General features: G+C 39.9%; 1 protein-coding gene across 1 annotated transcript in view; it reads right to left on the bottom strand.

Moving 5' to 3' along the window:
• The window catches only part of LOC136863155 (hemolymph lipopolysaccharide-binding protein), a 63,305-nt gene that overhangs the window by 38,324 nt on the left and 11,966 nt on the right, over positions 1–13,015 (bottom strand). The window lies entirely within an intron of this gene.

The raw sequence follows: 13,015 nt of genomic DNA, 5'->3' as shown, positions 1-13,015 counted from the left end.
CTGTGTCGGTGCGACGTAAAGCAACTAGCAAAATAAAACAAAATAAAAAATGTTTGTTCCACAATCACGTCGAAAGGGCTGGATAGATCTCAACCAAACTTCATATTTAGAGTATACTCACCCCGGGGAAGGTTCCGATATGCACATCATTTTAAAATCTTTGAAAAGACGGGGGTTTTATAGGAAAACCACAACGGTTTTGCTCCATTTTATCTTATACTATTGATTTTCTGCAAACTCTGTGGACCGTATGTGAAAGGTCTCTTCATCATAAACAACTTTCGTTATGTTCATAATTTACCTTACTCTTCAAATGACGGAGAAATTTACTATTTTCTGCCGATACCATGCTCGGCATTGAGTGACCGACAGAGCGATAACGAATATATGGGTTACCATGGCAACGTCTCTGACTGCTTGCCAGCAGGGAAGTAACGTATTGCCATTTTCCTCATCATTCCTTTAAATTCGTGGTTGTTCCTTGGGTAGAAAGCAAGAGAGTCGTCAATCGGCCATTTTGCGGGATATTGGCGGAATATCATTGGAGGTTATAACCGTCCTCGAATAGCTTAAGTAATAACACAAATATTCATCTTCTTATCTGATTACCTAAGAATCCCTGCGCCTAAATTTCTCTCCGATTACCGCTTTCTTATATCCATAACTCACACCGGCATAATTTATTGAGGAGCATTTGATTTTCCAATACATTCACTTGGTATTTATATATTTGTCGTCATCCGGATGTCCTCAGTTATAATCCATTTTCTATTAATTTCAACTTACTAAACTGTATTATTTTCTTCCTTAATTACCACGTATGTATGCGAGTGCTAATCCCGAATGCTGTACACTCTTTCCTTTGGGGAAATATTCTAAGCTATACAAATGTATAACTTTTGGCCCAGGAAAATTCCGAAATATGGATGCAATTTTAACGCAGGTGCAGACCTTCGTTTCGGGGTAATTGGTGGCTAATCAGTAAGTCGTATCACAAGTCACAAAGCAAATGGCGTTTCATTTTGGAGAGGTCTACAACTTTTGTCCTATGACTTTTTGTCGTATTTCTATCCCTAATATACTAAATACAAGTTGATTTTGTACTTTTACACGTATATGTTATCATTTGGCACACTTATAGGAAAGATAGAATCATGACATTCGGCACGCACATTGACATGACCATTGGCAATGTTATAGCCAAATTTTATGATTCTGGATGTCACATGAGAATCAAAAATATAAAGTAGCATCGAAAAACTGTACAAGATTTCACCCCATTCAATGACTAACTCAATCTAACCCATGAATATAGGAGATACGAGAAGATGTCATGGGACCAACCATGTAGAACACTGAAAGGGGCGTCTGATGGTGAAGTCCGTTTGTAGATACGTCGTACAGTTACAAAGCAGTAACTATCGAAATAAAGGTCTGCACTTCTAGAGTGTGTCTGTACATTGACAATTTTGGCGAAATTTCCGTACAGTTATCCGTTTCAGGTGTAATAATGACCATCTGCATATATTCAGTTTTGGTGTCTGTCTGTTTGTTTGTTTGTCTGTTTGTCTATAACTTGGAAACTACTGGATATATTTTCACCAAACTTGATATTTAGAATCCACCTGTCCTTTGGTAGGTTTTAGGGCAAATATTGTTTCTAAATCCCTGAATTGACTGGGGGATTATACGAAACCGAAACCGTCATTTTGCATTCTCACAAAATTTAGACAATCAAAATGTAAATTTACCTGCCTTAATGGAAATTCATTTCTAAGCCTTTTTCCTCATGTGCATCATTTCAATACGAGGATTAATAAGGGAGATATCATTAACGGACCGTTTTCCGGTACAAGTCCCACCGGATTTAACTCAAGAGCTGGCGCGTGTAAAGCGTATGTTTTACAACTTGAAAACTACTGAAGATATTTGAGTCAAACTTTACATTAACATCCACCTGTCAAACGCTACGTGTTAATCGTCAATAACATTTCATGTTCCCGGAATGGACTGGCGGTTTATAGGGAACCGAAATGGTGATTTTACTCTTACACAATATATACAGTACAAGACCAACCTGACTGGAAATCGACCAAACGTGATGGAATTCCATCTCTAAAACTTTTTTCATGTGCATTTTTTCGACAGGAGGATTAAAAAGGGAGATATCATAAACGGTCCGTTTTTCCCGTTAAGTCCAGCGGATATAGCCTACAAGGTGTTGTTCGTAGAGCAGGTTCCTTATTTATCTATGTAAATAAAATCGTAACTACTGTGTGCCTTTACATTGACTATTTTGTCGAAATTTTCGTACAGCTACACGCTTAAGGGGGAATAATGATCATCTGCATATTTTTTGGTTTAGTTTCTTGAAAGTTCTACTTTTTACACTTCTCACCGAAAACCCAGATTGCGGCATAATCTGCCAGTCGAGAAAGAAAACTGAAATTTGGCAAAATTTTACGTTTTAGCCTGTAACGGGCGGAAAACTTCCAAGAGCTTTAAATTTTTCCCTTTCTATCCCGAAGAATATCGAAATATGGAGGCAATTTTAATGATGGTGCAGACCTTCGGGAAGTATTATCACATAACGGATGGCACAATCCCCGTTCAATTTGGAGTGATCTACAACCTTGGTCTTACGACTCTTTGTCGTATTTATATCCATTTTACGTTTGATTTTTCTCTATTTCTCGATGTTAAGTAAAGTTGTACTTTTCACATACATAATTCATACCTTCCATCACTTAGAGGAAAGATAGAATCATCATACTCTACACGAAAATTGGTCCACCCAGTAGCCATATGTGAGCCAAATGCTATGTATGTAGCTGTCACTTAATTATCCGAAAAGCAATGCAATGTGAGATAATCTTACACAAATTTTACCCTATTCCAAGTTTCTAACTCAATCTGACTCATGAATAGATGAGATATCATAAGACCAGCAATTTAGGCCGCTAAATCCGGCGTCTTATGGTACAATCCTTTCTCGATATGATGTACCGTTTAGAAGCAGTTAATCTGTGAATGAAGGTCTGCAATATTGTAAACAAGCACATACTTTCGTATGTCGAACTATATATATTCACTGACGTCGATTTTGTAGCGATCGAGAAAGGGTGTGTCTGCTATTTATTTGTTTATTTGATTGATAAATAGGGTTCCAGAGAGCAAGAGCTCTGTCAAGAGGAACAATACATAGATAATCACAACAATGGCGGATTAACGCATAAGGTCTAAAAGTGAAAGAGTAATAATAGTGGTTTTACATATACTTTAAGTATCACAATTTACCTAATGGATAGGATTATATTAAGTGGATTATCATCAGAGTAACAATACAGGAGGAACAACTTTTTGACTTTTACGATTTAGAAATGAAAATATCAGAGAAATAACTGTTACACATTTATAGTGCCTAACAGGTACTTCTTAAGCTTATTACGAAATGGCACAGTTTTAGAGATGATTGCTGTGTTGTCAGGAATGCTGTTATATTCAGATATTAGTAAGTGTTGCACTCCCTTAGTGCCAAACCTTGTTGTATAATTTTGATGAACATGTAATTTATTTTTTTGCCTTGTCTTATATGAATGGATGTCAGTGACTTTAGGAAATTCAGAGTTGGTGAACATTTTGTTATGCAAGACTTTATGAATAAGAAGTGATGCGTTTAATGAGATTAATTTCTTAAGAGGTAATATATTTGTTTCAGAGTACATTTTATTTCGAGAATATAGTTGATGAAATCCATACATAAATCTAATAACCCTGTTTTGTAAGACCTCCAAAGTATTTAAGTTATTTTGGGTTGCTTTGCCCCAAATGAAACACAAGTAAGAAAGTCGAGATTGTATCATTGTGAAATAAATTAGACGAAGAGTGTCAATTGTTAGTAGGTACTTAATCTTGCCAATGATACCAACCAAGACAGAGATTTTATTTTTTACGTTTAATATATGAGGTATCCAGGAGAGGGCACTATCAATTATTAGTCCAAGATATTTAACTTCTTTAACCCATTGCAACTTCGTAGTGCCAAATAATATATTTGTAGTTGAATTTAGGTCATTTTGTGATTTATCGAACATCATACACACAGTTTTTGAGTAATTGGCTGTTAGCAGATTTTTTCTCAGCCATTCATCTAAGATATAACAGTCATGCTGGATATCTGCAACTATTTCATCTTCAGAATTTGATGAATAGAACAGTGAAGTATCATCTGCCAAAAGTGATATTTTACCCTTAAAAGAACACAGGGCTATGTCATTAATATATATAAGAAACAAAAGTGGACCCAATATGGAACCTTGTGGTACACCAAAGCAGATCTTTCGTAGCTCACTTTTATTCATGCCAATCTGAACATATTGTTGTCGATTTGATAAGTAATCATTAAACCAGAGCAGCGAGGGACCTCTCACACCTGCCTTTTCCAGTTTGTATATCATAAGTTCATGGCTAACAGTATCAAAAGCCTTTTTTAAATCAATAAACAGCCCAGCAGTCTTGTAACCTTTAACAATATAATTTTGAAGCTCAATTATAATGTCCATTAAGGCAGGATTCACCCCAGCCTTTTCTCTGAAGCCATATTGAAATCTGGAAAAATAATTGCATTTTTCGAGGTAACTAATAAGCCTAACTTTGACAACAGTTTCTAAGATTTTAGATAATTCAGGTGGTATTGAGATGGGTCGGTAGTTTCCAGGGTCTGATCTATCATTCTGTTTGTGTATAGGAACCACTCTAGAGATCTTTAATGAATCAGGGACAATGCTTTTTGCCAAAGAGCAGTTGATAAATTCAGATATTGGACCAGATAGTGCTCGATTACAGATTTTGATAAGTTTACTGGAAATACCATCACTAGCAACTGAGCGAGCATGTTTGAGAGAATTGATTATTGTAGACACTTCTTCTGGAGAACATGGTTCTAGGAAAAGGGAATTAGGATTATTATTGATTGTAGCAGTATGTTCGGGATGTGGAACAATATTTGAAGATAGTGTGGCAGGGACTGAGATAAAATTATTATTCAGGGCATTACAAATGTCACTTTTGTCTTCAAAACATTCATTCCCTAGCTTGATACGTGTAATATTGATTGTTGACTTTGAAGGTTTACCAAGAACTTCGTTTATGAGTTGCCAGGTGTGTTTAGTGTTGTGTAGATTGTTTTTAAATTGATTATCATAGTACGACTTCTTGAGAGTCCTTTTCAGGGTTGTAACTCTATTGCAGTAACTTTTATATTCTCCTTTAATTATACTGTTGTGTGGGTGTTTTCTCAATTTACTGTAGAGAAGTGCTTTATGCCTGCAGAGTGATGCAAGTTCTGGTGTGCACCATGCATTCAGAATGGTGTTTGCATTTTGATGATGAAATTTTCTAACTGTCGATGCATAGTCAAGACCACTATTGTAATCAGTACTCCGCACACCGACTATGACTGGCAGTAGGAATGGAGTCCTCCGATTCCTGTGTAACTGGCATTAATGAGGCAGGCCTACCATTCTAATGAATAATTCACTTCTCGATTTGACTTTCAGAAGGCAAGGGAGCATGCAGCATACAGTCTTTGGCTGTAGGCAAGCGTTCCCGCAGTTATAAACAGATGTATCCATCTAAAATGTGACTGGCATTAGGCATACTGGCCTGCAATTTTGATGGAAACTCATCAACTTGGTGTGACTGGCAGGAAGCTGGCTGGCAGTTGGAAAAAGGGCCTATCATTATAATGATAACTGCACAACTCAATTTTGACTGGTTGTAGGGAAGTTTCCTGCCATTATAATAAAAACTCCTCAATTTGTAATATGTCTAGAAGTAGGAAAGGGGGGCTGCCATTGTAACGGAAACTCCCCAAATCGATTGTGACCGCGCAGTAGGCAATGGGGCCTGCAATTATAATGTAAACTTCCCAACTCGATTGTGAATTGCAGTATGCATGTGAGCCTGTCGTTATCATCACAAATCCGTAACAAGCACTTTACACTTGAAACAACGTATGGGGACCTCTCCATATTGTTTCTCGGATAACGCTAAGAGAAATGCTATTTTAAAACAATCTTATTTACTGCATGTACAGTATTTACTTCAATATTCGTATACAATGCAGAATACCGTAGCGAAGCACGGGTATATTTGCTAGTAAGTAATAAATTTAGAACTCATGATTCCTTATTACACTTAGGCATATCAACAATTATTATAAGGAAAATTAGTATTTTAAACATTAGAAATCATTTAAATACTAATAAATTAAATTAATTATTATAATTATGAATGACAAGTAACAAATAAATTAAATACATAAAATAAATAATAATTTAAATTATTTTAATAATACAAATCTACAACTTGCAAAGGCATCTCCATGCAGAAGAAATATTCTCTATGCATTTCTACTTGAATTCGTACACAGAGTGTTCAGAAATTCACATACTTCATCTGGATGGATTGTACCTCTGCGAGTAGGATGGTAGAATACAGCCACGGTATCCCCATCGTGTCGTAAAAGGGGAGAAAGAAAAGAGGACCCTAGGGTTTTCATCTTGGGAGCGTGAGACGACGACCATGTAGGGCCTATACCCTAGCTGAATCTATATAAATAAAGTCGTAACGATCGTGTGTCTGTTCATTGATTAATTTGGCAAAATTTCCGTACGGTTATCCGTTTCAGGTGTAATAATTACCATCTGCATAATTTTTTGCTATGGTGTCTGTTTGTCTGTTTGTTTCTCTGTTTGTCTGTACTTCTATAACTTGAAAACTACTGGATATATTTCCACCAAACTTCATATTTAGAATACACCTGTCCTTGGGTAGGTTTTAGGGCAAATATTGTTTCTAAATCCCTGAACTAATTGGGGGTTTATACGAAACCGTAACCGTGATTTTGCACTCCCTCAAAATATACAAAACCAAACTTAATGGAAATCTACCTGCCTTAATAGAAGGAAACCGTGATTTTGCACTCCCTCAAAGTATACACAACCGAACTTAATGGAAATCTACCTGCCTTAATGAAAATTAATTTCTGAACCTTTTTTCTCACGTGCATCATTTCGATAACAGGATTTAATAATGGAGATATCATTAACGGAGCGTTTTTCGGTACAAATCCCAGCGGACTTAACGCAAGAGCGGGTGCGTGTAAAGGCGTTTTTCTTACAACTTGAAAACCACTGAAGAAATTTCAACCAAACTTATTTATAGCATCCATCTGTCCAAGGGTAGGTTTTCCTTGGTGTCTGTTAGGTAGTTAGTTAGTTTGTTTGTTTATTTGTTTGTTTGTTTGTCTGTTTGTCTGTTTGTCTGTTTGTCTTTCTATAACATGAAAACTACTGGATATATTTCCACCAAACTTCATATTTAGAATTCACCTGTCCTTGGGTAGGTTTTAGGGCAAATATTGTTTCTAAATCCCTGAACTAATTGGGGGTTTATACGAAACCGAAACCGTGATTTAGCACTCCCTCAAAATATTTACAACCAAACTTAATGAAAATCTACCTGCCTTAATGGAAATTAATTTCTAAACCTATTTTTTCTCATGTGAATCATTTCGATACCACGATTAATAACGGAGATATCATTAACGGACCGTTTTTCGGTACAAGTCCCACCGGACTTAACGCAAGAGCGGGTGCGCGTAAAGCGTATTTCTTACAACTTAAAAACTACTGAGATATTTGAACCAAACTTTATATTTAGCATCCGCCAAGCCAAGGGTAGGTTTTAAGGTTTATACCATTTCAAATTCCCGGAATGGACAAGACCAACTTGACTGGAAATCGATAAAACTGCTTGGAAATCCAATTCTAATTTCTTTTTTTCACGTGCATTTTTCAACGGGAGGATTAATAAGGGAGAAAACATGAAAGGTCGGTTTTCAGGCTAAGTCTAGCGGACATAGCCCAAAAGATGTTATACGTGGAGCAGATTCCATCTATCTAGATAAATCATATCGTAACAACCGTGTGCCTGTGCATTGACTATTTTGGCGAAATTTTCGTACAGCTATCCGTTTAAGGGGTAATAATGAAAATCTGCAAATTTTTTTGCTGTAGTTTCCTGAAGGTCTTTTATTTTATTCCCCTCACCCAAAATCAAGATTTGGGCACAATTTGCCAGACGAGCTAGAAAATTAAAATTAGGCAAAATTACACGTTTTAGCTGGTAACCGACGGAAGAGTTCCAAGTTCTTCAAATTTTTCAGTGATCTACAACCTTGGTGTGATGACTCTTCGTCGTATCTGAATCCGTTAAATTGGTCATTATTTCTCGATTTTAAGTAAATTTGGACTTTTTACACGCATAATTCATACTTTGAATCACTTGTAGTAAAGATAGAATCATCAAGTTCTACACGAACCTTGACCCACCCAATAGCATATGTGAGACAAATGCCATGTTTGTAGCTGTCACATGATTATACGAAACGTAATGCAATGTGGGATAATCTTACCCAAACTTCACCCTATTCAACTTTTCTAACTCATTCTGACCAATGAATAGATGAGATGCAAGAAAATATAGAATTAAGAGAGGATGGTAGCTTAGGTGTATTTCCTCTTAAAACAATAAGCACTACCACCGCAACCACCACTATACTTAATTTGGATGGACAGTATTATTTTCAGGAGTTATATAATTATGTTATATATGGCACATAGCGTAACGGTTAGTGTTATTAGCTGCCGTCCTCGGGGGCTCGGGTTCGATTCCCGGTACTGCCACAAATTTAAGAATGGCGGGAGGGCTGTTATGTGGTTGAAATGGTACATGCTGCTCACCTCTATTGGGGGTGTGCCTGAAAAGAGCTGCACCACCTCAGGATGAGGACACGAGTTTACTTTTATGTTACTTGTACATGTATTTACGAGTAAATATTACACTGCGAAAGCCTGGTTTGAAAATTATTTAATAGAAATGGATTACTATGGAGTCTCCGTGACTCAGTCGGCAGCTCGCCGGCCTCTCGCCGCTGGATTCCGTGGTTCAAATCCCTGTCACTCCATGTTAGATTTTTGCTTGACAAAGGGGAGGCGGGACAGGTTTTTCTCCGGGTAATACGGTTTTCCCTACATTTCAGCAACACTTTCCAATCATTTCATTAGATCTGTCAGTCATCAGCCCCAGAGGAGTGTGACAGACGTCGGCAGCCGATACAATTCCTATCCTTGCCGCTAGATGGGGCTCCATTAATTCCATTCCTGACCCGGTCGAAAGACTGAAAACTGGCTGTAGATTTTCAGAAATTGATTATAAAGAACAAAGTAACGATTGTCCAAATTTACCTCTGTACCGAGGATAAGTTTGATACAGTTCTGCGATTATTATTCATCCTCGATACAGTGAATCTAGATAGCTTTCAGATCGAGAATCTCTTTCGGATTAACCTTCATGACGTTTTTATTTTTTTCGAGCGCTTTACGTCGCCGTGGCCTTAATTAAGGTACAGTCACTGCATTTGCTGGATATGAAAATGGGAAACCACGGGAAACCATCTTCAGGCTGCCGACAGTAGGGTTTGAACCCACTATCTTCCGAATATTAGATACTGGCCCCACTTACACGTCTGCAGCAATCGAACTTGGTCTGACGTTTTCCTGGCCTAGAGGATGTTGATTACCTACTTTCTAAAGAGTCGAGCCATCTGCAGACGCACCTCTACAGCCCATCCAGTGCGATAACTGCCCAGGTACAATCTCCATCCGAGATCCTGAGATCGCGATGACATAGGTCACATGTAGTACTTAGCGTATACAAGCGTTCTGGTGGAGGGGGGGAGGGGATTGTCAATAAGAGTAGCAGACACATCGCTGTATAACTCATAAGGACGAGCTGACTGTCGAAGCGGAAGGACGTACGTGCCTCTCGCTCCACTTTCACTCTCCTTGCCAGGCGCTCAGTACTTCTCAAGGGATAACCAGGCAGCTGTACTTATTAGTACGACTTCGGAAGAGCATTTGTCTGAGCTGAGCACTTCTCAGTGCCCGCTCTTTCTCTTTCAGAGTTTATTACAGGAGGACCAGGATGACTACGGCGTACGACGACGAGATGGACTGGGACGCCTACAGGGACGGGTGCGACCCCCCTGACGGCTTCGAGTTCCGAGAGAGCTCCGCCACCCAGGCGGACCCGGCTCTCCTCGTCTACTACCGGCCGGGGGAGGACGCAGCCAAGGAGCGGGACGGAGTCCTGAAATTCATGCACCACACCGTGTCCAAAGGGGCCAGGATCTCCCCTACGCAGAGCGTCGAGAGCTTCCTCCCGGGAGGCTTAATCATCAGGGACCCCAGGCATGAGCGCCTGGATAATATCGCGAGAGATCTCTTTCAGATATACCCGGTCATCCGGCTACCAGGCAGAGACGACGCACCAGGGATGTACGACGCCTACAAGTGGAAGCCCCGTACCAGCACGGCCGCCACCCAGACGGACAGGAGGGACCGATGGACGAGGAATAAGGCGGTTAATACCGACTTAGTACTCCCGTCCACGCCGGGGACCAGCGACGCCACCACGGAGGCGGAGCATGCCGCCCCCTGGCGCCGCGACTGTGCGACCCAGGCTGAGCGGCTCGGAACTGCGAAGTGGACGCAGACCGCTCCTCCAAGGGCCACCTCCACGAAGTGGTTGCAGACCCAGGCCTACCAGGAAGGGTCTGTCACCCGGACGATGGAATGGTGAGGAACGGGTTTATGTTTTGTGCTTGTTACCTGTTCCTAACTAACACAACCTCTGGTCTTTTTCCAGCCCACATCCTTGCATGTGCCATCAAAAGACGTCAGGTTTTACATGTAGGCCCTTTCTTCTTTCTGCCTATGTGGTTTTTCCCTGACCCTTCAATACCATACATCAACACCACCTTATCTAACACAAACTCTTGCCGTGGTAGCGAGTCTAACTCGGAAACCGGCAGATACTCCTTGTATTACTTCCCACTCCTCCCTGCTATCTCTTTCTTCTTCTTAGAAATAATAGCATGTCGGAGGCCATGTAGATTGAGTCGATGGTCACGCGGGGGGAGCGGGCTTCGGGGCCCCCCGAAAAAAAGCTGTATAACGCATAAAGGAAGTCGTAATGAGGAATCACTAGTTAGGATGTAGCGGAACGGTTAGCATTATTAGCTGTCGTCCTCGGGGGCCCGAGTTCGATTCCCGGTACTGCCAGAATTTTAAGAACGGCAGGAGGGCTGGTATGTGGTTGAAATTGTACATACAGCTCACTTCCATCTGGGGTGTGCCTGAAATGAGCTGCACCACGTCGGTATGAGGACTCGAGTTTACTTACTCACCAGTTAGGATGTAAGGCGCTATTTTAATACTGTATGATTAGTCCGGCAGGTTTGCAGAATGGTTAGTGTACTGGCCTGCGGTTCAAACGGTCTCGGGTTGAGAATTTCAGCCCCACTATAGCTGAGGATGCCATTACCCTGTCCTCATGTTACTCAAATATTCCGAGGTCATCTGGCTATGTGTGATCTTGGCAGATATGGCAATTTTCTGTTCTATGTAAAAAAAAAAAGCTTTCTTCAGGTTATCCCGATTATTTCTGGGGTCACTGGAGACACCTCGGCTTATTTTTTTGTTTTGGCCGGAGGTTTAAGGCCGGATGCCCTTCCTGACGCCAAACAATTTTTGAGATAATAATTTAATCGAGGATCAACCGGGATTCGAACCTCAGCCTTCTCGGTGGTAAGCCAGTAGTTAAGCCAATGCGTTTATCATGCCTCCTTCCCCTTTTTACTTCTCTATGTACTATGGGCTTATTTCTTGTTGATTTTTTCTTAAAATTTCAGTAATTTTAATGAAATACAACAGAGAAAACATCTCCGATTACAGTATACATTACAAATATAAGACATAGCAGTGCATGTACTGATTAAATGTATAGATGATGGTGATCATGATAGTGAAATTGGATTAATGATAATGATAAATGATAAACGAACATAACGATGGCAAGGATGGTAACAACTTCGTGTTGTGTTCTTAGTGCATTCATATTGTTTTTTGGCTGCTAGTATTAACGCACTACGACTATGGAGCATTCGGGAGACGAATGGCTTGAAATTCCATCGTCGGCTATTCTGACAAGGGTGTTCCGTAGTTTCCCATTTTATCTTCCAGGCAAATGCCGAGATAGTTTCTATTCATAGGCTACAGCCGATTGCTCTCGCCTCCCGCTGTGGGCTTATATCCGGAAGATAGTGGGTTCGAGCCCCACTGTCGGTAGCTCTGAAAATTGTTTTCCGTGGTTTCCCATTTTCAAACTAGGCAAATACTGGGGCTGTACTTTAATTAAGGCACGGCCGCTTCGTTCCCTATCCAAGCCCTTTCCTATCCCATCGTCGCCATAAGCCATATTTGTGTCGGTGCGACGTAAAATAAATTGTAAAAAAGTCATTCATCATCATTCTTTTCATCTTCATTATTTCCTTAATTGTGGTTGTGGTTGGGAGGGCAACCCGTCGTAAAAATACACCACATAATTCTATCCTACCTCATCCCCGACGCTGTATCAAGAAACGGAACGAAGGGGTATACATACAGTGCAACACATTATAGTGTAATGTAATAACAGCAGAAGAAATGAAGTTGCTTGCATCTACGTAAACAAGTTGCCCAAAGACACAGCATATCAATTTAATCATGATGAATGGCACAATATTGTGGAACTGAAAAAAGTATTTACGCCAATAAATTAATAAAATAACATGCGTGTTTTTATTGGAGTAAATGTGATGCTGAAGAATGGCAACACTGAGAGCAATAATGCCTTCCACTAAAGAGCACAGATTCCTTTTATGCGTGCCTAGTGACGGCAAATATATCAGCTACAAATGGATATATAGTTCTTCGCGCACCAAGCAAGTGGTCATAGAATACAAAATTCTGATCGAAGCGTGCGCGATATTTCTCCTTCAGGAAAGGAATGCCGCCTTCATATAAACTTCATATTTCACTTGGTCGGAAGCGTTTGTTGTATCTGATTG

The sequence above is a fragment of the Anabrus simplex genome, chromosome 1 (assembly GCF_040414725.1).
Source record: "Anabrus simplex isolate iqAnaSimp1 chromosome 1, ASM4041472v1, whole genome shotgun sequence".
Lineage (NCBI taxonomy): Eukaryota > Metazoa > Arthropoda > Insecta > Orthoptera > Tettigoniidae > Anabrus > Anabrus simplex.
The sequence above is the reverse complement of the archived record's forward strand: the minus strand, read 5'-3'. Positions and strand labels throughout refer to the sequence as shown.